This window comes from Cynocephalus volans, chromosome 1 (assembly GCF_027409185.1).
Source record: "Cynocephalus volans isolate mCynVol1 chromosome 1, mCynVol1.pri, whole genome shotgun sequence".
NCBI lineage: Eukaryota > Metazoa > Chordata > Mammalia > Dermoptera > Cynocephalidae > Cynocephalus > Cynocephalus volans.
The window spans coordinates 214717669-214741191 of record NC_084460.1 but is presented as its reverse complement, the minus strand read 5'-3'; the positions used below and the strand labels follow the sequence as shown (position 1 = coordinate 214741191).

At 37.7% G+C, this 23523-nt stretch overlaps 1 protein-coding gene across 2 annotated transcripts in view; it reads left to right on the top strand.

The window, feature by feature from the left end:
* Window positions 1-23523, top strand: part of ZEB2 (zinc finger E-box binding homeobox 2) — a 122839-nt gene that overhangs the window by 15588 nt on the left and 83728 nt on the right. The gene's annotated exons all lie outside the window — the stretch shown is intronic.

The window sequence follows — 23523 nt, the reverse complement described above, 5'->3', positions numbered from 1 at the left end:
TAATAACCAGTGAGACTGCACTAAAAATCTGAAATTGAATCTCCAGGGTAAAACACTACACATTTCCACCTGCCCTAAGCATGCTTTCTTAGCAGTGACAGTTTTACTAACTGAAATGAATTGCCCTTTTTTTTTTTCCAGGAGTAGTTTTACTCTATGTTCCTTTATACCAGATAATTCTCATAGCCGGAAAGGGTGACACAGGTAGGGGTGACCAGGCAAGAAAAAGCTTTTATTGCTCGTTTTTGCATAACATTATGCATGAGGGAGACTTATGCCTGCTAGCAGCATAGATTGCAAGACACTCTGTGGTTATTCTCTAAGTTTCGTGAGGTATTTTTGCGTCCAATCGCTTAAGTATGAACAAAATTTAGACATGTAATCTCCAGTCTGGCAAAAGAATAAACCTTTTAATGTATTAATGGAGAAGATTCTTACTTGATAAGTAAAGTGAATTTTTGCATCGGTTTGGTGTTTCTTATTAATACTTTGTTAGCAACTATTTAGAAAAGAGACAAACAGAAGTTCATCCAAACAGTCCTCCTGCCCCAAACCCCATCTCAACTTTATCTGCTTTGTTCTGCCAACTCATAACATTCTATCTTGAAATTGTTCTAAATGAAACCATAATCCTAGCTATGTTTTGTAACAAACACATAGCTAGGACCAACGTGACTTCTCACCTTTTAACGAACTGTCCTGGTTCAGGATCTTCTAAGGAATGGAGTGCAAAAAGAAGGAAAGCAGAAGATGAAGAGATCTCGTAAACAGTTTCCTTTGAACACCCACTATTGTTTACATGGACTTTCCCCCTTTTTCCAGGCTGGCAGAAATGGCCTAGCCCAGGACTCATCCAAGTGAACACATTTCAGAACTATTCATTAGATGATTGGAGGGAGACACCAGCCCTGATATACCAAGGAAGTGCATTGATTGAGATCATCCCTGAGATTGGGAATGGTGTGATGTTAGTCTAGAACGTTCCTGAAGGGATTTCTAATGCATGTGAGAATAGTAAGGGTAGATCTCCTAGCTATCAGTTAGCATAACATTTCGTAAACAGGTATTGAAGCCTGTTTTTTCTTCCATCCCATTCCTAGCTGAGTGAGGAGCAAGCTCTGCTTCACATAAATAACATCTTTGAATTTATCTCCAATGAGGTACAGCTTTAATGATCTGTATCTGCAAGCCAGGAGCATGAATGTGATCTTATTGTATCATGGTGTAGAGATGAGATAGGCTAGCAGGACAGCACACCAGTGCATTGTGCCTGGGTGTCGGGAACAATCCTTCCATTTCCAAAGCAGCCACTCTTTATTTTTCATCATTGTTTCCTTACCTCACTTGTATGCTTCTTGTGATACAGATCTGAGTGAGTTGTGCAAGCTTCAGACTTGCCAGCCCCCAGCTCCCAGGCCTAGTACAGAGTAATTCATAAACTTACCATATTAGACTATCAGATTGAAACCAAGGGTTTCGACTAGTGGTGGAATCGGAAAGCCCATTGTTTTGATTATCATTTCATCAGCCCCAACTGATAATAGTATGCTCAAGGAAAACATACTTCAGTTACAGTTGATTTTCGGATTCCAAAATGGTGCTGCAAAGCCTGTGCATCTCTAATTATATTTTATGCTAGGCTGTGCAATACCAAAATATACGCTGCAGCAATCAGTGAGTGAACAGTATCAATCAATTTGTAAACAGATGAAGTCACTCATTCCCAAACTGGTTTTCCAAAAACAATTACTAAATTACAATAGAAAAAAATTGTACAGTTACTGTATTTGTGTGCTGTGTTACAATCAACATACCAGGGAAACAAAACAATTTAATGCAGAAAAATCATCATTCATCTACATTATAATTGCTTCTTTTTCACATCTACAGGGCGGTTAATTAAAATTGTGATTAAATGCGGTCGCGCTGCCTAAGATGTCTTGCCCAAAACAGGTGGTACAGAATTTAAAAGTAAAAAAAATGTAATTAGCATTGGAAATTGAGAAATTGCCTGTAAGAATCAGTGTTAATTTCAGTCAGTGATGAGGTAATTTATAAATGAATGCAGTGGAGGCTGTGCAAATGCACAATTGCCTTCCTTGCCATTCTTAGCATTCTCAGCATGCAGGTGAAAATGTTTTCAAAATATTGAGGTAATTTGAAAATCAATCCATGCATTCTGTATCTTTTTTCTCCCATTTGTACCAAATGCTGAACAAATGCTGCCATAGATGGCACAATCCATCAGTTTTTTGCTTTCTAAAAGCAAGGCTGCACATTATTTTAGACCTAGACTAAGAAACGGTAACAGCGCAAATTGCAAGCCTAAAATTGTTACACAGGTCAAAATTGTACACCTGAAGTTCTCAGTAAAGTGGATTTGGTTTGCTGCAAAACACTCCCATCAATAAAATAGAGACCTGGAAGGAAATGTTTGTACCATACAGGTAGTATAGACAGAAGACTATTATTAACCAGTCCAATAAATACTTGAGATTTCCTTTGGTTTGTTTTGTTTTTTCAAGATGACCAGTAAGGGGATCTTAACCCTTGACTTGGTGTTGTCAGCACCACGCTCTCCCAAGTGAGGTAACCGACCATCCCTATATGGGGATCCGAACCTGTGGCCTTGGTGCCATCAGCACCGCACTCTCCCAAGTGAGCCACGGGCCAGCCCTGAGATTTACTTTTTAAAGTTTAAGGAAGAAACCAAAAATTATAAGACTGTTATTTTTTTAGAATCTTCAACTATATCTTTATTATTCCACCTATAAACCTCCAAAACTGGTTAATAAATTTATTACTAGAAAAAAAATTATTTCAGAAGTGAACACTGCTTTTAAATGTCATCGCTCCTTTCAACAAATATGCAACATTCTAAGAAAACTTAATGTTTTTCAGGCATTCTGTTGGCACATGACTATATTTATAGTTCAGATACTTTTAAAAAATTTTTTCTCTGTACATTCTGTTTTTACTATTATAAAGAGAATCACTGAGTTTTTAAAATCTTTTAATGGAAGAAATTTAACTTCCATGTGTTTATCCTGACTCTCTGAACAATACGAATTTAATAATGAATCGAGAATATGGATGGGTTTGGGTATCTAGCTGGATACCACAAGAGTTAAGAGACTTTGTGCGGCTTCTTAAACATCCTCTTCTGTGTTTGGCATTCTGCAAAATGATCTCTCCATAAAAAGCTCATCCTGAGAATATGTTTAGTTAACTGTTGCAGATCAATCTGATAAACAGATTCTCTCATGTAAAATGGTCTACATGGTTCTTTGCTGTTTTAGGCAGAAATCAATCATTTCACTCTGAAGACAGTCTTTGGGTAACCCTGACATTTTGGGAAGAGAGATAAAAAAATACAGAACAGTCTACATCCTTGGGAGTATATCACCATCCTCTGACTTCAGGCCTGCGATTACATGCCTTCCCCCATGACCCTTCCTCATTACTTTTAGGATACAAATGGAATGTGCAGTTTATAGGTGACAGCTCAGCTGGTGGTTCCAAGTAGCATGCCGTCATTTCTCCTGCATTTAAATCTGTTTCCCATTTAATATTACATGTAGAAATAAAACAAGACCTATAAATGCAGGAAACTGAAAGGTCACCAGTTAAGTCCACGATCCCTCTCCTTTCACCAGCTCCTATCTCCCCACTAACTGTGACACCGACGATTTCATATTCCAGCAGTCAGTTCACCTTCAGTGAGGGCGGGTCCAGACGTCGTCAAAGAATGGCTTCCTGGACTCCCTTTAGGACCTGTGAACATAAGATTTGCAGCCACAGGAGACTGGGCTCAGATTTCAGGAGAATGGTAGGATGTGGGAGGTACTGTGACCTGCTCCAGGCTGCACTGGTTCTGAGTTTACAAGGGGTCACAGACGCTAGAGAATCACAGATGTCAGTAGAGCTCCAGTCCCTCCCTGCCCCTTGAAAAACTTGCAGTAGAGAGCTTACCTCTTTACATCTGAATTGTAGTTCCCTAAGCTAGCAGGGCAATATGGAGTCACTTACATGGGAGATTCCACCTATGTTGTATGTATGTTGAGAATGGCAGTTTCTTTTAGACAAGTTTCCCCTGACAAGCATCTTGTCCTTACTCTTACAGGGTCATCAGGATCCTCATGTACAGGTACATGGCTATGCCAGCACTCAGCTGGTTACAAAGTTGTTTTAGTCCTTTTTCCCTTCAAAATTTGCCATGTGAGCTTACTTGATTCACTCTGCTATTACTAGAAGCAGCACCTCTTCGAAGCGGGTATCAAGTTTACGGAATAAAAACGCACATTTCCTTTTCTGCTCAGGGCTTCTTTCACCTTCATTCCTGAGGGTGATCTGAGCTTGTGAGAAAGAAAATTTGGGAAAAAGATAATTTTGCTTATTGCAAAAATAGTTGAAAAGTATGCTACCATGTCCTTTTCAGGCCTCTCGTATTTCAGCAGAAAGAAGCGGTGTTCATTCATTTTGCATTCATTGCATACCTACTGTGTGCAGGCACTGTACTTGAAGCTGCAGACCAAAAAACGGGTGCTAGAGCCTGGACCCTGAGGAGCTGGCTAGCTGGCAGGAAAGGGGTGCTCTTAGGAAGTGATGAAAATATGCTGAGTCTGTAGGGAACTTTATATTCAGCGAGGAGAGGGTGCAGAGAATGGCGCAACTCGATCTGGGAGCAGGTGGTGAGGGGAGACATTCCTGGGGGAATGTGGTCACATGACATGGATGTCACCAGTGGAGTGAGAGAAGGGTGCCCTGGGCTGAGAGGATCACATGTACAAACATTGAGGAGAGAAAGAGCCAACAGCTCAGGCATTGTCAGCCAACTAAGATGTAACAAACATGGCACATGCAAGGAATGAGCTTAAATTGAGACTCCAAAGGTGGACGGAGAGCAGAAGAATCTCCTATCCCACATTTCTGGCTCTTATCTGTAAAAAGGTGATGGTGAGCTTTGAACCATTTTTTAAAGAAGAGTGACATAATTATATCTGTATTTCAGTGATGTGTCTTTGGCAACTGTATGAAAGATAGTATTATCTTACATTTATTGAGTACTTAGAATGTGTTGGGACTGTGCTAAAAATTTTGCCTACGTCATCTGATGTAGCCCTGACAATAATTCTATCAGATAGGTTCTAGTATTTTAATATGCTTTTTACGGATGAAGAAATTAAGGCTTAGAAAGGGCATGAGCCCAGAGTCAGGAAGAAAGTCTATGGTTAAATGTTATTGCAATTATGGAATTTCCAGAATTACAAGCAACACTGGCAATAGTGATCATTGACTGGAATGACATTTGGAAAAGGAAACCCAGAATCTGAGAAAAGAGAGTGAGGCAGTTTGATTAGCTTTTTCTGGGTGAATAATGAGATTAAGTGGGGTGTAAGGATATTGTATTCTCAAAATTCTTCCTTTCTTTCATCGTTATGTCAGTTTGAAAAAGAAAATGAAAAATGATTGTTGATCCTCAAGAAACTGATCCTAGAATGTGTTACATCTTTGGGAGTTTGGAAAGAGATGGTTAACAGACAGCCCTTCAAAACAGTGGAATTTAGTAAACCCCGGAACACTGGCTTTGCTGATTTAATTCATGACATTAAGGCCTTCTTCGGCCTTATAGGAAGCAAATAAAAATAATCCCTTTGTGATGGCTATTTTCCCCCTTTTTTGAATTAACTCTTCCATTGCCTAAGACTCACCAATCCTCAAACTTCCAAATTCTTCACACAGCCTTATCTCTGCCATCCCATGGCAAGCCCTAAAGCTGCTAACATTTTGTAACAACTATGTGACAAATTGTTGTGCTTTTATTCATGTCGGACATCTTTGCCAGGCTTGCTTGTTGTGTTTTCTATTTGGCTGTGTCATGGGACCAAAGGTGCCTGCCTTTGTACAGCATGTCAAATCTGGTTAACATGCAGCCATTTATCTTTAAAACCACTCCTGCACAATGGCAGCGGCCAGGCCACGGGGCTCCAGGCACAACCCAATTTTTCAGACCATCCTTTCTGCATATGGGGAGCACATGGACAGCAAGCAAGATGTTTTGTGATTTGGGGAATCTCTTAGAGACAAATTGTAGAGTGCAAGTGCAGAGTAACTGGACTGCTGAGTGCCCAGTGAAGTGAGGAAAATCAGATACAGCACAGGCTGAAAGAATGAAGCAAGAATTCATATCTCTGTGCAGAACATGCACAGTACTTCGATCACACAGAGTTCATGCATAGACAAAAGCATGTTTGCTTGTTGGTTATTTGCAGGGGATTCTATAGCCCCAGTCTGTGCGTATATTCATATGTAAGCCTTCTTTACGTATTTCATACTGGTGAGTGTGTCCACACGTGCACATGCAGATGTACTTGTATGGGAAAACAATTTGCTGTTATAGATTTGAGACATGGGAAAGACCTCCTAGTTCATTGAGGCATTTCCTTCCAAATGTGGTAGAAGCAGAATCTTTGTATTTTCTGCGATTGTCCCAATAAATGACTCTGTGTGTGTTCAAGGAAGACTCAGAGCCACTGAGTGTCAAGTGCTGCAGTGAAAAATATTGAGGACTTTCCTTTCTGAGAGACAGCTACAAACTTTGTAACCTAGTTCACTTTAGGTTTTCATTTCTCAATTGTTTGAAGGTATCTTGGAGATGATTTGCCCTTAAAAATAACTGATTGTCAACTAAAGAGAAAAGACAACAATAAAAAATGTGATAAACCTGCATAGATTAGTTTAAAATGAAGAATTTACTTCCTTGGGTCAGTTAAAGGAAAACCAGGTGATTTAAATGAAATGTTAGGAATTGTAAATATAAATACATGTATATACATTTGATTGTGTGTGTATATATATATATATATATACTGAGGGTACTTGAAGAAACAGGCAGTTTTTTCTTTTTCTTTTACTTTCTTTCTTTTTTTTTTTTTTTTCCAAGTAGAGGACCCAAGAGATTGCCTTTCACTTTGAAAACAATCTCTAATATCAGGAAAATGCACTGTTTGTTTATGCGTACATAATGCAAGTTTGTCCGCCTGGGAACTGCAGCAAATGGGAGAAGTATGCATGGATTTCACAGGTAACAGGATTACGTGGGCACATAATTGATCCATTTGGAGAAAAAAAATGACAGTGCTCTAAAGATGCCTAGGCTTTGGAGATGGAGTTTATGAAACAGGCATTTGTAAATTCAAAGGAATCAATATGTCAATTTTATTACATCTCAGAACCAGCTGGGCATTAAAGGAACAGTAGCCTCTAAAAAAAATTTGCAGCTGCATATTCCTACGTTGTCTACCTTTCTTAAAGGGCTTAGATTTTAAGGAAATGAACTTAGAGATTTGAGTCTTCTCAGTAATTAATTTACATTGTCAAAAAAGAACAATAATTTAGCATTTTGTCAGTTTCCAACCTAACAATTTGATTAAGATGTCTGCCCTATCGTTACAATTAAAGTCTATTAATAGACAAAGATAATAAGCAAAATAGTGATTCTTCTGTAGGTTGCACACTCAAGGATCATTGGAATTCATATCTGAATTGTACTTTTCAACAGTCTAGATTTTATCTCTTCACTGATGTCAGGACACAATTTAAGAGCTAAGCTTCAGGTGTCCCACAGAATTTGGTCTATGCTTATATGAAATAGTCCTGTTTTATTAGAGTGTTTGACAAGTCAAAAAGACCAGGCTATTCTGAATTTAGTTCCCAGATAATAGGATTTGGACAACAGCCATAAGAGATGTGAATGGGATGTGAATTCAAGAAATCTTTTTAAGATCCCAAAGAGATTGCACAATTAAGATAAAATTTGGAAGAGTTAACTGGGCCACTTGTAGGTGAAGCAATACCTCTTTTTACACAACCTACCATGTGATGTTTACTAGAGCCTCAAAGGTGAGCTGCTTCAGTATTTCGTGTTCACATCTTCACTACCCAGACTCCTGTCCCAAGAACATCTCTAGATCCGTTCACTTATAGCAAATGGAGCCCAGTTCTCCTCTCTCCCCAGGGAGTAAAAGATTCAATACAACAAAAAGAACACAGGTCTCAGACACAAACAAATTTGTGCCTGTATTCTTATTCTGCCACTTACTCTCCATTTAATCTGGGTATGTTTCTTAACCTCTGAGCTTCACTTCTAAATGCTTAAAATGTGGGCCATACTTACTTTATGGGATCATTGGGAGTGTTGAACAAAATTCTAAGGATGGTATCTAGAGCCTAGAAGATGTTCAATAAATTCTGATTATGACTGTTTCAAGGTGTGACTAATCAGGCTGCCAGGAAACCTATGATGGAGGTACTTCAGTTTCCGGACCTGCGGAAACATTCTTGAAAAGAGGAAATAATAACCTTAGCCTGATGTATTCCTTTTTAATTCTTTAGGGAGTATTAAAAAAGAAAAGAAAAAAAATAGTCTCAGTGATTGGCATGCTTTTCTACCTCTGCATTTCCAGGAAGTACACGTGGTACTTTTTCTCATAGACACCACACCCTCCAAAAAAATTCCTGAAAGAATATATTCCGAGCTGACCTTTATCACAGAACCTGCAATATTTTATTCCTATTTGTCTCCCAACAAATGTGTAAATGACTTGAGGACAATCACGGCCATCTCTCGTCACCAGTGACTAGCTCAGCACATGACATGCGAAAAAGTTTTGTATGTTGAGGCTGTACTGAATCCTGCAGGTACATTAAAGATTTAGTATATATTGTGATATCTGGAAAACAAACGTTTGGTAACTTCATGTTACACTCCCTACCACCATCCTAGCAATTTCTCGAAGTCCTCTTTGTAACAGCTATACCATCTTGAATACTTAGGATTTTTTTTTTTTACTTTGTATTTAAATCAACTGGTTTTCTGCCTTTCTCAATAACACCTTTGAGACTTGGAAGTCAGGGAGGCAGAGAGGCAGTGTGGGTGCTCAAGACAGTGTAAGCTTTGAACATCTGGACTCAGATTTAGTTTCTACTTTCATACTAGCCGTGCAACCCGAGCAAGTCACTGAACCTGTGCCTCCATTTCTCATAATAATACCTGTGTTACAGGGTTGTTGTGAAGAAATATTGCTAATAGGTAAAGTGCCAAGCACATAGTAGGTGTTTAATGTTACACTCCCTCCATCCACTCTTCTGTGTTTATTGAACATTCACTCTGGGTTGGCATTTAGTGAGTTTCCCCCTTGCTTCTGTCAGTCATCAGGTCAATCAACACTTAATACATACCGAGGGTAGATATCTTACCCCAGTTCCAAATTTTATGATGACTACTGGACTATTTTCTACTCAAGGAAATGAGCCTGCAGAAACACCTTCCGTTCTGAAAATCATAATCATTCTAGCTATTTTCTGCCTATTCTGACTGTTTCTTTGTTCCCATCATCCTTTTTAGTGAAGCACTTTTTTATTTCTGCAAACCTTTGCCACCGTTCTGTGTTTGGGTATCTCAGATCTCTCTTTTTCCATGATCCTTTGAAGACAGCGGAAATGAAGATGCGCTAAGTTCTCTTGACTACAAGTTTGCCATGCAACTGTGTGGATTGGTTAGTTAATAGAGTCAATTAAAACACTTTGTTTGATTCTGCTTAAGCATACCAGAAATACATTCAAAATCTACAGCTACAAAATGTAAAGAAGGTAGTCCAAATATAGTACTACATAATGAGGCTCCCTGTTGGTAGTATATAAAGCAGTTTAGAGTATAGCTTCAAATTCTAATGAAGATCATTTTAAATCTTGCACTGAATTGTGAATTTAAAATTCCCATGTTCTCCATAAGTATCTGAAGAGGGGCATGTAAATACCATAAGTGAATTAATTACTGCTGTAAGTTGGTAAAGCATGTGTGAATCCAAACTTTATTCTTGAACTTGCACTTCTCTTCCCAAGGTTTTTTGAACCATTTCCTATATGCTGAGTTCTGAGTACCTAGTCGACTGCCGAGGACATATAAAGAAGGTGTTTTTTCTTTGCATGGATCAAATGTTTCAAGCTCAGAAAATCACCACCACCAGAACAAAAAGTCTTCCTGGTACCATTTACATGTACATCATGAAATTCATAAGGCAGAAAAGAGACGTGTATAATCTAAAACTTACAAAAACATGAAAAAATGTTATCTTCACTTTTGCCCTCCCTTTTACTATTAATAGTATTAGTTTCTTCTTCTGCGAAGACGTGAAAGACTCAGTGGCAAGAATAACTTCAGCTCTTGCTTATGTTATGGTGATGTAACATGGGACCACTGAAGTTACTGGGCAACTTTTCCGAGCTGACTCTTTGGAAGTAAGCCCAAGGAGCAGGGAGAATGGAGCTGCTGTCAGGCTTCCTGATGGCACCCACATGGCACCCACCCCAGTTCCTTCAGAGACTCCATAATTTCCACGCAAGGGCCAGAGGCCCTGCCAATATCCGCACATCATTGGCATGATAGACCATAACAGCTTCTTCTGAGCCGTTCCGGTCTATCGTGTCAATGCGTACTCGGGGAGTCCTCAATGCACGGATCATTGACACAGCACTACATAACGGCTCCTTAGCAGCCATTATTGGGTATCAAGTCAATGCATACTCAGGGAGCCTTTATCGCACAGGCCTGCACAAGCAGACACATTCCGAATGCTAAAATTCCTTAGGAAAATTAGTCATTGCCCATGTGTGATAGCTGTTTTCCATTTTGAATTTTAACGGTTTTGGGGAAAGAGAGAGAAGGGAAAATGCCGGCGTAGTCTGGAAAGTGCTTAAAAAATGGGTGCAAAAGTTGGAAGGGTGAGGTGGGTGTAGGAAGATGATGACCTTCTAATTTTTTCCTTTCCATCGCCTCATTTTATTGTGTCAGAGTTGTCGAAAGCACTTCACTTTCATCGAGGCTCTTTTTCAGGCAGGGTATATAGCCCAGAAAACTTTTTTTTTATGGTTCAGATATAAATCCCAGCAAATGCAGTGAAAATGATGACAGGCTCTCTTTCTATAAAATAACAGTAGCAGGTATCATCATAATAACCTTACAGAGCTGTACACAGCAAAAATATCACATTTTATGATGGTCTCTGAGAGATTTCAGTTGGTGGTCATTCCAGACTTTTAATAAATAGTCTGTTGAGTAGGAAAGGTTCTGTGAGGATGAAAATAATAATAATAATGATAATGACAATGATGATGGTAATAATAATAATATTATTACAGCTACCATTTATTATATCCTTACTATGTGGCAGGCACTTTGTATACATTATCTCATTTAATTTTCTCAGCAGACGTTACAAATCAGGAAACTGTGGCTTAGCAAGGTTAAGTAACTTGACTGATGTCATGCAACCACTAAGTGACAGCAGTGGGATTTGAACTAGGTCTGGCAAGATCCATGCTCTGACTATTACACTGCTTCTAATGATAATCACCTTCTGGGAAGTGGGTTTTTATATGGAATATCCAACCCATTGTCTGCCAACTGATCAGGAAACTGAGGCAGGGTAAGTTTAGTAATCCCCTTAAATAATAAAGAAAATCAGAGTCAATACCAGAATGCAACAAGAGTCCAAAACACCTTTTCTCTTTGACAACATGTTAGCCACAAACAAGACTCAGGAATTTTAGAGCCTCTGTTTGTGTTGCAGAAGGAATGTCCACTGTTGCTATCACTTCTGAAAAGGTTTTCTTGCACCAAATCAAAATGGTGCAAATTTGCTGTTGTTGATATTTTTTCCTTTTGTGTTCTGCTTACTGACTGACATCTGCTATCATGCTAAGCAGGTGTTCCTATGTAAACGAACGTGCCCTGTTTGTGTTTCGCCATCCTCGCTGCTGCGCACCCAAATGAGCAGCGTGATTAAGAATCCTGTAAATTTTTGAAAGGAAACGGATGGCTACCCTACTAGAACATAATTACACTGTTCCAACATCCGCAGCTCACTGCTGCAGCAGAGTTGGAGAACAGCAGAAATTAATAATATATAATAGCATCATTCTCGTAATTTATAAATGAAATAAAGTAGAGAGGAGATTCTGCTGATATGCATTTTCCCCTTAATTCTAAAAGACAAAGTATAGATTAGAATTTTAGTGGGGTGAAACCTGGCCAGCAGTCTCCTACTAGTTGCCTGATTCATGATAGGAGTATTTTTGCTTAGGGGAAAGAGCTAATATCTTTTATTAGGCCAGAGGGGAAAAAAAATGAATAAACAAGGCCCTCTAAAGGCAACACGAAATAAAAGAGGGTCTGCAAAAATCTCTGTGGATTGTATGCCCACTGTATTTTAAAAGTGTGCTGAATTTTTTCTGTCCTTGTAATAATGTGCCACAGGTCAACCCCCCTGAGAAAAGAGAGACCTGATCAGTTAAAGATGTGGTCCAACATAAACTTTATGTTAAGAAGCACTTAAGTAAGTTCTGAAGATCTGTTCTACAGCAATGCACATATAGTTAGCAAAACTGTACTGTACACTTGAAAATTTGTTAGTAGGCTAGATTTCATGGTCTATGTTTTTTAGCACAATAAAAAAGCTCATTTATATATTTTTAAAAACATTATCTTGAGCACCCTGTATGTGCTGATGAGCCTCTTAATACAAATTATCATTAAAGTAAGGGAGTTGTTGCTTTTAATCACGCCTTTCAACCCTGCTGGAGAAATAATATAATTTGCCAAAGAGGCAAGTAGACTGTATGTTAAAAGTAGCCAGTCCACATAGGATTGTAGAAGGCAGTTAAAAATTTTAAACATTTTTTGTTTTAACTTGCCATGGGTAAATTGCCTGACAAATGGATAAGCTCAATTCTTTCAAGGGTTGTCCCCCGTGAGCCCAATGCCCATCACACACAAACACACACACACAGACATGCAAATGGACAATTATCCTTAAGAAAAGTATTTATAACATTTAAATAATGTTATTTAAGCAATTTTTCCCGCTTTATTCCAAAGGGTGACAATATGTCCAAAAAAAAAAAAAGTCAAAATGGATTTTCTTGCTTTAATTAACCTTAGAGACCATGAAAATACTATTTGCCTTTCAATAGAAGCATGTGCATTTAAGATACTTATTCATTTAAGCAGTATTCATTTAAAAGTCCTCTTGAGTATTACTCTATGTGTTTTGATTTGGTTTAAAGAAAATAAATTCATTTAATAGATTTATTTCATTAACAGGTATTTATTTAAGTGGTCCACTGTATTTAAATCTCCAGTTTCCATCATTTTCTTAGCTCACTTGCTTCACGTTGACTAATTTTAATAAGCCTAAGGTGCCTAGGGTCTTATTGAATGTTCAGCTTGATCAATATGGTTAAATTAAAATTGTGCAAAATATAAGCAAATGTATTCTAACAACACAGTGAAAAATGTGCTGTGTGCTAAGCATTGATTAGTACACTATGGACCTGGATGTGTGGGGCTGGGTGGGCCCTAAACTACTATAAACTGCCACTGTCCTCCAAGCTTCCTTACACTTCAGACACACTCACGTCATCTCCCATCCATCCATTCAGGCAGTGGAGGAGACTCACCAATTGAAGTAGGTGAGGAGGGAGAGTCATGTCAGGCATTTTGCTTTTTGATTTAATGGAAAGCAGAATGTAAGAGTCATAGTGAGTACTATATATATATACTATACTGCATTTGAAAACCTATATAACTTAATAGCTTTTTAACAAATTCCTTGCTTTCTATATAATTGTAAAGCTAAGTAGATAACTAAATACATTTTAGTGGTTTCCTTTTAGCATTAAAAAGGTTGTATCTTCTATTCCTAAACTGATCTTAATCTTTTCTTTTTTCCCTTCTCTTTATTTCCCTGTGCAAGATGCAATAGGATCAGCATACCTAATATTCAATGCCAGTTTTTTTAAGCTTTTAAAAAATCTACCACAATCACTTAGCAATCATAATTATATATTATACTAAATTGTTCCTGATATGTGTTGGCTGTTAGGGCAGATTTTTTTTCCTACCTGTCGTGTGCTCTTGTGTCTGTCTATCTTTAATCTTCTTGCTAAGTGATAGCTACCATTACAGCACTGGCTTTCCTTGATATCATCTCTTCCTACATGTCCAAAACATAAGTGCACATGAGCAGAAGTTGATCTTATCAAAGGTAAATCAGCAGTTAAAAAAAATAGAGAGATAAAAACATTGAAAATGTACACCTTGCAAGCAATGATGTTGTCTGTCTGTAGGAAAACTGTGTTCTGTTGAGATGAAAATCATTGATTAGTTTAAACTGACCAGGTAGGTTTATAAGCGTAGTAAGGATGTGAAGTTTCCTTTTGAATTAAATCTAGTGTTTGAGCTGCCTAACACTTAATGGTACACTCACCAGCAAGCTTGCAAAATAAAATAATGCATGAGACTTAAAATCCTCAGAAATACATAGACCAATACAAGTTCTTCTGAACTGGCTTTATTTTTGTAGTGGGGCCAAAAAAATACTTAGCTTATTTAGTTTTGTGCATGTTAATCTTGATTTTTCCCAGTGTTTTGCATGTTTTCAGTTTTTAATATCAAAGGTACTGCTCTTTGTAAACAAGTGTAAGTTTACCCAGGCAGCTTCACTTACAACCTTTCCTTGTAATCAGATGTGAAAATTACACCCTCCCTTTTGGATACATGATAATTACACATTTCAACATGCAAAGAATTGTCTCTGTTTCAGTTGTTGGAATGAAAAAGCTGAGACATTCAGTAAAATATATTATTATATTAAAGATCATTTCCATAATTGTTTTCAGGATTTGTAATCAAAACCATGATCAAGGTAGTTTTAGTTTTAAAAAGAATACACATGGAAATAAGGAGCAGATAAAATTAATTGCCGAGTTCCACTTGAATGGCCATTCTTTTATTTTACAAAATGCAATTGAGAAAAATACATTATATTCTTTCTTTCAAATAAAACTTTTATTTTATTTGACATTCTATTTCTTCACACTTATTGAATTACCTATTTTTCATGTAGACAAAAAAAACACTTACATTTTTGTGATCAGTGTAAAAGGTTTAGTCAGAGAAGAGATATAAGTACAACAAAGAAATCTTTTCAAGAAAAAATATGTTTTTGTTTTTGTTTCTGCAAGAGTCCTTTTCAGCCATATATAAAAGTTTTATAAAGTCAGGTGAGATGCCTCAAACTTCACGATTGTATTTCTAGATTCATCTGGAGTGTCACTTATAAAGTAAAGATAAATGTCACTGTGGGTATAATACAAATTGAAACCTAAAAAATGCAGAGGTTTTGGCAAATAACATTGACTCAAAAATGTCTTACTTTTTTGGATGGAAGAGTTTAAATTATTGATTACTTTTTGCTTTCTTTAGCTAAAAAGAAGAGGAAGAGAGAAGGCAGCACTAAATAACTGATTATTATGGCTTCTTGAAAGTTTATGGCATAAAGGATTAAATACCCCAACTCTTTAGTTCTATAAGTATTTAATTTTCTCTGTTCATCAAAACACTAGCATAGGTAAGTGAGGACATATATTTTTACAGTCCAAATCTTTAAAAAAAAAAAAAAAAAGGATTCCCTGCAGATTTTTTGGTTCTAAAAATTGCCCCAATCCAAATTTCCAAAAATTTCAATTTTGGGAATTAAATGATAATACTAATTAGCATTTACCTATACATCCTTTTGTATTCTAAAATTATTGAATAATCTGACATTTATATTAAGTTTTCCAGAACATTTTTTCTAGAGCGCTTTCACACAATTTTAGGACTTGAAAGGTGACAGAGAATTCAATCATTGTCATCTCCAGGCTCCTTTTAGTGGGTAGAAACTGAAACAGAGCTGGCAGGATCAGGACTTGAACCCGAGCCTTCAGACTCCAAATAGGGACAGGATGCTATTTTGAATGTTAATTTGTTGTTGTTGCTGCTGCTATTGATATTGTGCCCCCAAGATCCATTGTGAGATGATATCATATTTTCAGGCTGAGTCCTTACTCTGAAGTGCCAGGTTATAATTGCTACATATGCCAAGAATGAAGGGGGCTAAAATCAAAAAATCCAGTAAGCCTATGTGGTGAGTTATTGGATTATGAAGCCACATATTCTGAACTCAAGATTTTTGGTTTTACTGCTCCTATGTATTTTAGGAAGATTGGATAGTTGCTTTTTAGGTAAGATGTTCCATTTTCATAATTCCTACACAGCCTGGACAGAGAGCTCAGAAAATGTTTCACCAGGTATTGACCTTTGCCTGGCATTAAGTGGGTTCCCACTTCAATCCCATTCCAATGCTAAGCCTGTCTTGGTACAGTAGAGAGGGTGATGAAGAGTCAGTGGAAGAGAAGACAAGAGGGTTCCCAGGAAGGAAATAAAAGGCATATGTCTATGACCCCCTCATCTGTGTCTCCCTTCACCACCCTTAGCTTTGCAAGCAGTAACAATGGCAAACAGGAAGAGTTTTGGGTGACAAAAGTGCCGAAGAAGCCATTTTTATTAGGCTACCTGTCTTCTACTAGTTTTCATTCCAGTGTGCTGATTGATCTGTGGCTATCTGGGGTCACAACCTGCTATAAGAAAAAGAGTCCTGGACTCGATTTAGGAAACTTGGACTCCAGGCCCTCCCAGCTCAGCCTTCCAATCTCAGTATGCCTTTGGGCACATCCTTTAACCTCTCTGGGCCTCATGTTCCTAGTTGTAAAATGTAGAGTTTGGACAGAGCTTACAAATTAGTGCCGACAGATGTGTTTGGTTTGGTTTGGCCCACAAACTATTTTAAACACATTTGAATCGGTTGCCAATATTTAAAAATTGGGCAGTTTCACTTGAAAAATCCAGATTTCCAGCTCCTCTGGACAACTCAGAAGATCTAGCATCTCTAGCCTACACAGGTGCATGGAAAGACCATGTGGGAACTACTCTGGGTCTCTATAAGAAGGATCGGTCAATCTCCCTCACCTGCTTGGCCTGTGTAGCCAGTTGAATGTGGGACCCTGATCCTGTCAAACCTCCTTCAAACCTCTAGTTCTATAATTCCAATCCTGATTTGCTTCACTGTACAAAATATTTTTAATCCTTAGTGGTTTCTGTATCTACAGCAGAATGCTAATGTACTTTTCTATACAATATGCATCAGGCAAAAGTTGGAAATATTTTAGGTCAAATAAATCAGTCTCATTTGGAACAAACACTTACTGAAATCTGATGATGAGAGGCAGAAGTAGCTCAGAAAAGATGGACAGAGGGCCGAGCCCGTGGCGCATTCGGGAGAGTGCGGCGCTGGGAGCGCAGCGACACTCCCGCCGTGGGTTCGGATCCTATATAGGAATGGCCGGTGCACTCACTGGCTGAGTACCAGTCATGAAAAAGACAAAAAAAAAAAAAAAGTGATGGACAGAAAAGGATAGTTTGGCCCCTGACTAATGTGTACCCAGCAAACTATATAAGTATTTTATAAATTATCCATAAATTGATTCGTTAAAACCCAAAGCAAATAATATAGGCCCCTTTGGTTAACATAGCATTTTCTTCACATCTCCCACTAAACTAACATCTCCAGTCCTCTATTTGAATATCGAGTGTATGAACTTTTTTTGTCCATTTAATTGCAAACAAATTATGTTGGCCTATGAACTATTTGGTCTTCTTCAAAAGTAAAGAAATTACCCTGATTTAGAAAGTCATACTTTTATAAACCATATTTCCAAATATATCTAGTTTGTTCAAAGGATAATACTTGCAACTAATGGTTATAGAGTATTTAATATTGTATAAGGTACATTGACCAAAATATCTCATTTGATCTTCACAACAATCCTAGGAGGTTGACAGAGAAGATATTTAATACAAATAAGAAGTCTGAGACTCAGAAAAATTGGATGACTATTGGAAAATTGGCCTACAATTGCTTGCTTAATATGAAAAGGGCCAGGATTCAAATCTACTGCTTTTGGCTTCATATTTAATGCTTTTCATGCTATCACTGTGTTTCCAGGGTTTCAGTTTGTGTGTGTGTTTGTGTGTGTGTGTGTGTGTGTGTGTGTGTGTGTGTGTCTTACCTAAACAATGATTTTTTTCTCTCATGATTGAGAATTAAGAGAATGAATGAGAATTATTTCATGAACTGAGAATTGTCTCAATGTTTCCTAAGTTGAATGAAGAATCTTTTTTGTAGCTATTCTTAAGAGAGTGCTAGATTTTTATTAAGTAAAGATAATACATTTTTTAAAAATCCATATATAAAAACATAATCCATGGAAGCATAGTGTAGGGCATACTTTAAAATCAAACTTTTACAAGAAAATAATGGTATAGAGAGATGGAGAAGGGGCAAAAATATTGTAAAATAGGCAGGTACAAGTTAATGAAAAAATAAGGGGTGAAAAGAATCTAACTGTAAAGAAAAGAGGCAGAAGGTAAAATCACTGAAAAAAGATATTACAAAGAGATTAGATATGTAAGGATAAATTTAAAATAAGGAGACTGCATAATAATATCAGAAGTGAAACCCTTTAGGACAGAGGTAGGAGAGAACCAGAAAACACGAGAGAGGAAGCAATGCTTAGGAAGTGGGGAAGAAAAGCCTTCAGACCAGAAGTCTGAGCAAAGACTCGAGGAGAGGGGAGGGGGGTAAATATGGAAACACAGAAAGGAGTGTTTTCAGGGATTCAGAAATTGAGAGGAAAATTAATTTTCATCCTAAAACCCAGTGAAAACCAGAGCAACACATTTGGATTACAAGAAAAGAAATTAACACGGTTAGAAAGAAAGAGTAGAAATTAGTAAGAGAAATCTTTGCATGTCAAGAGGTAGGAAGAGAAAAGATATTAAAAGAAAGAAGGCATGGGTGGATAGCAGAATGAGATAAGCACCCATGGTAGGTGGACATGAGAAACGAAATGAGTCAGGAAAGACCATGACGGGGACGGCAGCAAGCGGCCATGACGTCGACAGGGAAGCCATTCTCGAAGGAACCTGCAAAGAAAAAGAAACCTCAAGCTCTGTTGCGAGGGCACTGCCCCAAGCAAGGTGAGGGAGGAAGAGGTTCAGCTCTGCAAAAAGAGAAGAGGAAAAGGGGGGAAACAAGAGGCAAAGTGAAAACAGCAAATCAAAGTTGCAGAGCTTAAATCATTGAAAAAAGGGACAAAGTGTTCTGTTGGAATTATTCATTTAAGCATGTGTGGTTTCCCTTTTCTTAAATTAGATGCCATACCCTATTTTGCATATTCCTATGACAATATTATATTATTATAAATTTACATGGAAAAGCACTGTACAAGAATAAGCTTTTTTTAACTTTGTAACATTTCCCAAAAGGTGAGGGAAACTTGGTGGCTATCTCTCTATCTGAAGGGTAAAGCACTACAGTGGCATGTGAGGAGGAGACTAAAGGTGATAATCATTTTTGAAACTGTTCTTTCAACAAATAATTCATATAAAGTGGGAATTATCAAACATTTATGGCAAAACGTACTCTAGATATTTACATTGCTTATACTGAAGATCTCGAGTTTTCAAAAAGTTTGCTTTATGGATTTGTCATATCAAAGGTCTTTATGTAGATTCTATTTTATAATCCAATCATTTAGATTCCACAATAATTCTTTACCTTGGTTCTACATATACTCATTTATCTGGATTGAATATTGCCTTTCTCTGAATGTTCTAAAAGTGTACCCCCTTGGGAATTTAGAAGTTCCCCCCTGCCCCAACTATTTCTTGTCTACCTCTTCCATTGAATTCGTATAAAGCCATTGGCAATATAACTTCCCTGTCATTGTAAGAATGGGGTTAAAAGTAGTAACAGACACAAGAAATAGGAGGAAATCAGTATTATGTACTTCCAGTCACACCCTGGGCCATGTGCTTGGGCCATGTGTTCAGGCCACATGCAGCATGTTCTCCAGGGTGAGCTGTGTAATCTGGCTGCCACAAGAGGTAAAAGCCACATAGAGGACTGATTTATCTGAAGACAGTAGACAATCCCTCTGCCACAAATGCAAAAATCTTTTTCATAAGATCTCAAAGCAATTAATTATCTTCCATACTAAATGTAATTGCTTTTTCCTTCTTCCTTTCCTTTTTCCTCTTCCTTTCTCTTCTTTCTTCTGTTTCCCTCCATAATCCCTGACCCCCTTCTAAGATCTTTACCTCAAAGGTATAGGTGCCTGGAAAGAAAAAAAAATCAACGTGTTGTAATACTAACAAGTAATATTTTAATTGTTAGAAAAAACAGTTTGAAGTAAGACAAAATTCTCAAAAGTAACTGTGTGTGAAAAACTTCTCTAGTTCTAGAGCGTATATGAATGGACACATATTTCATATCAGGAAAACAAATGCTTTATATACAATCACTTGAAAAAAAGAAAAGAAATAGTATTGATGATACCTATTTTACATGAGTAGGAAAAATTAACAAAATGGATATTGAAGCATTTATTGGATTTATTTAGGTTTTTTTTGTTGTGTTGTGTTTAACCTTTAGCATATAGAGAAAATAGAGACGACAGGTAGGTAGCTAAGTAAGGTGACAGGATGGCAGACAGAATTCCTGACTACCAGAGCAGAAAGAATTTATAAGGGAGCTGCCACATGTAACACAATACAGTTAGGTTCAGAATTGCAGACAGAGTGGGGGGTGGATAGTATTTCAAGAACAACTATTGTCTTTATACATTCTCTTGATGCTAAGTCACTCATCTTTTTTTTCTTCCTTGCTTCCTAGAGTTAGGAAAAGTTCTTCCCTAACTTGGGTTGCTATGCAGAGATGTGAAATTTCATTGGCTCTGAATGCTTTCCTGTCTAGTAGGGACTACTGGGAACCCTGCTAATGTGCATATTGATGTACCCTGTAGCTTCAGAGATGATGAAAGAGCATATTACTTATTTCCACAACAACAAAGCTAAGAGAAATTTGAAAGCAGCCAGTTATTTTACCTGGAGACTTTCTCCCAAGTGACAGGACTGTAGAGCCATGGAATTTAAATATGGGGGCAGTTCTATTTTCTAAAAAGTTTTTATGGAGAGCTACAACACTGCCCCAATCAAAAAAAAAAAAGAAAGAAAGAAAGAAAGAAAATTAAAAGACTGGTGCTTTATCTGCATTCATTTACCCGACTATGCCTAAAATATGGAAAAGACATTATTATGCTCATTCAGAGTGTATTTTATCTGTTGTTTACTAGGCTAGACTGACATGATATGATTTGTGCTTTGCGGGGTCACAACAAGCTACTAGCAGGACAATTTGCTGAATCAAGAGGATGATTGTGTCTGGTGCCAGTCAGTCGCAATTAGGACTAGGATCAGGGAGGCCCAGGGCTTGTGCATCGTCTTGGGCAAGCTGCATAGAAATCAGCTCACCTGAAACTAATTGTCACAACAGAGACCTTATGCAAATGAGCCCTGGGGTTAGCGTGGGAAAAGAAAAACTGTCGCAAAGATAGGTGACCTGCTGAGCAGGGGGTCTGTTGCTGGGGAAATCTTTGTTCGATGAGTTTAAAAATGTTTTCATTGTTTAAAATCTTCCCCACCCCACTCCCACCCCCAAAAAAGTAGCATACATGCTCACCAGGAGTGTGGCAAACATACTCATCTAAAATTCCAGTAAAGTAGAAGCCTGCTTTGGAGCATGCAATAAATTGAAGTCTTTACACTTTATAAGGGCTATAGCAGGAAAATAATTTCCCTTTGCAAGGGCCTTTAAAGTTTAGGTGATGCTGTGGATTGCAGAGTGGCCTACCTTGAAATATCATGTGCAAGGTCAGGCCTATTGCTAACCTGGTAAGACTACCACCACCTTTCCTACCTGCTTTCCAGCAGTCCACCTCCACACAGCCATGAGGGGTGCTCCTGAACTAAACAAGAAAGGTCTATTTTCTAATTGAACTTTACTTTCACCTCAGATAGAAAGGAAGGGCCAAGAAAGTTCCCTACACATGGCACAAGAATCCTGGAAACAATGACAGGTTCTTGAATTGCAGTTTCTCAAAAGTTCACAAAATCAAATGAGATGCAAGCATTGCGAAATTCCAGGAATGGTTATGCAGCCCAAGTGATAACAGCTTACAGAAATTTAGCAAAAGTAAAAAATAATTTTAAATTATGATTTTCTTCCCTTTTTTAACATCTGACAAAAGTATTCATAAATTGGAAATATAATTCAATCTTACTATATAGCTGTCCTTTGAAATAATCTTCAAAATGTTCGACTTTAGAAAACTAAATGAAGAAAAACTATTGTAAGGTAATAATAAACATTTTGATATGTTATTGTAACAAAGTTGCCTTTGGGTTCTTCAATTGATTTTTAGCTTTTCAGTCCTGTTTTACTAAAAAAAAAATATGGGTTAACATATTGACATTGCTTAGCTTTGCACTGAAGATTTGCCAGTGCCATATTAAATAATGTATATTCACACAGCAGTATAAATATAACAACAAAATGGAGTATTCTAAGCTTTTGCAATAACAGAGCATAGATATTTTATGTCTAATGATTCCGATGGAAGAATAACTTGAATAAAAAAATTTGGTGAGAGCAAAAGAAAGATGTATTGCATTAGCTTTGAATACAAATGTTATTTTGTTTGGCAAATTACTGGGTCTAAGAAAGTAAGTGTTTGCATTGTGTTTTCCTAAAGGATGGATTGAAATTTGTATCTGATAAGCAAGCTCTGGAATTAACTTGGTAGCCACCACAAAACCTAAAGAAAGTTAGGCTTAAAAGAAGTGTGACTTAATCACAACTTAAAAACAAACAAACAAACAAACAAAAAACTCTTTTGTCCCTTCACCACTGTCTGAAATAATTTCCACATATAGGAGACATTTCACAGTGGGTACGAAGTGCTCAGCTTTCACTCATCAAACTTTAATCGGAACTGCGTTTTAGTTTTTGAATAAAGAACACTTAAAAAATTTAGATGCAAATTATTTTGCATTATTCATGCCCTAAGTGTCCTTGTAGATTTAAACACTTCTGAGGCCACCTTGATTCAAGTAATTACCTAGGCCCTCACTGCTCTGTCATGAATAAGGTATTTTGTACAAGTGAAGTATGCACCCGATGAGCTTTTAAAGTGGCTTTACACTGAACTTGTGTATTGCTTCTTGTGCATGAGTGAGCCGAACATGCGTCGCAATCTGTCTCAGGTGGGAACCCCTGGCTGGGCATCCATGGGTGACGGCATGAAACCCGAGTGGCTCTCTCCGCACACACGCCTTCCTTTGTCTCCTCCTAAGAATCTCAAAGTGATTCTCCTGCCGGATTCTAGTAGCTGTTTTAGAATGGAAGACAGCAATAGATTCTAAGAAAAGAAACAGAAAGTGGCAGGGATTCTGCTTAACCCTTCCATCACCAGAGTTCATTGAAAGTGCCCACTTGTCAGGCCACCTTGTCTCCATCAGCAAAGGCTCTGCATAAGGTAATAAGTCTCTCTGATTTTACGTGGCTCCGTACATCTGTCTCCCCATCTGTCAGCCCAGCCTCCTGAGCTATTAGAGCTAGACACTACCTCCACCACAGTATTCTTCATGAAACAGAACTGGCCTCAAACTCAAAAGCAACTGAA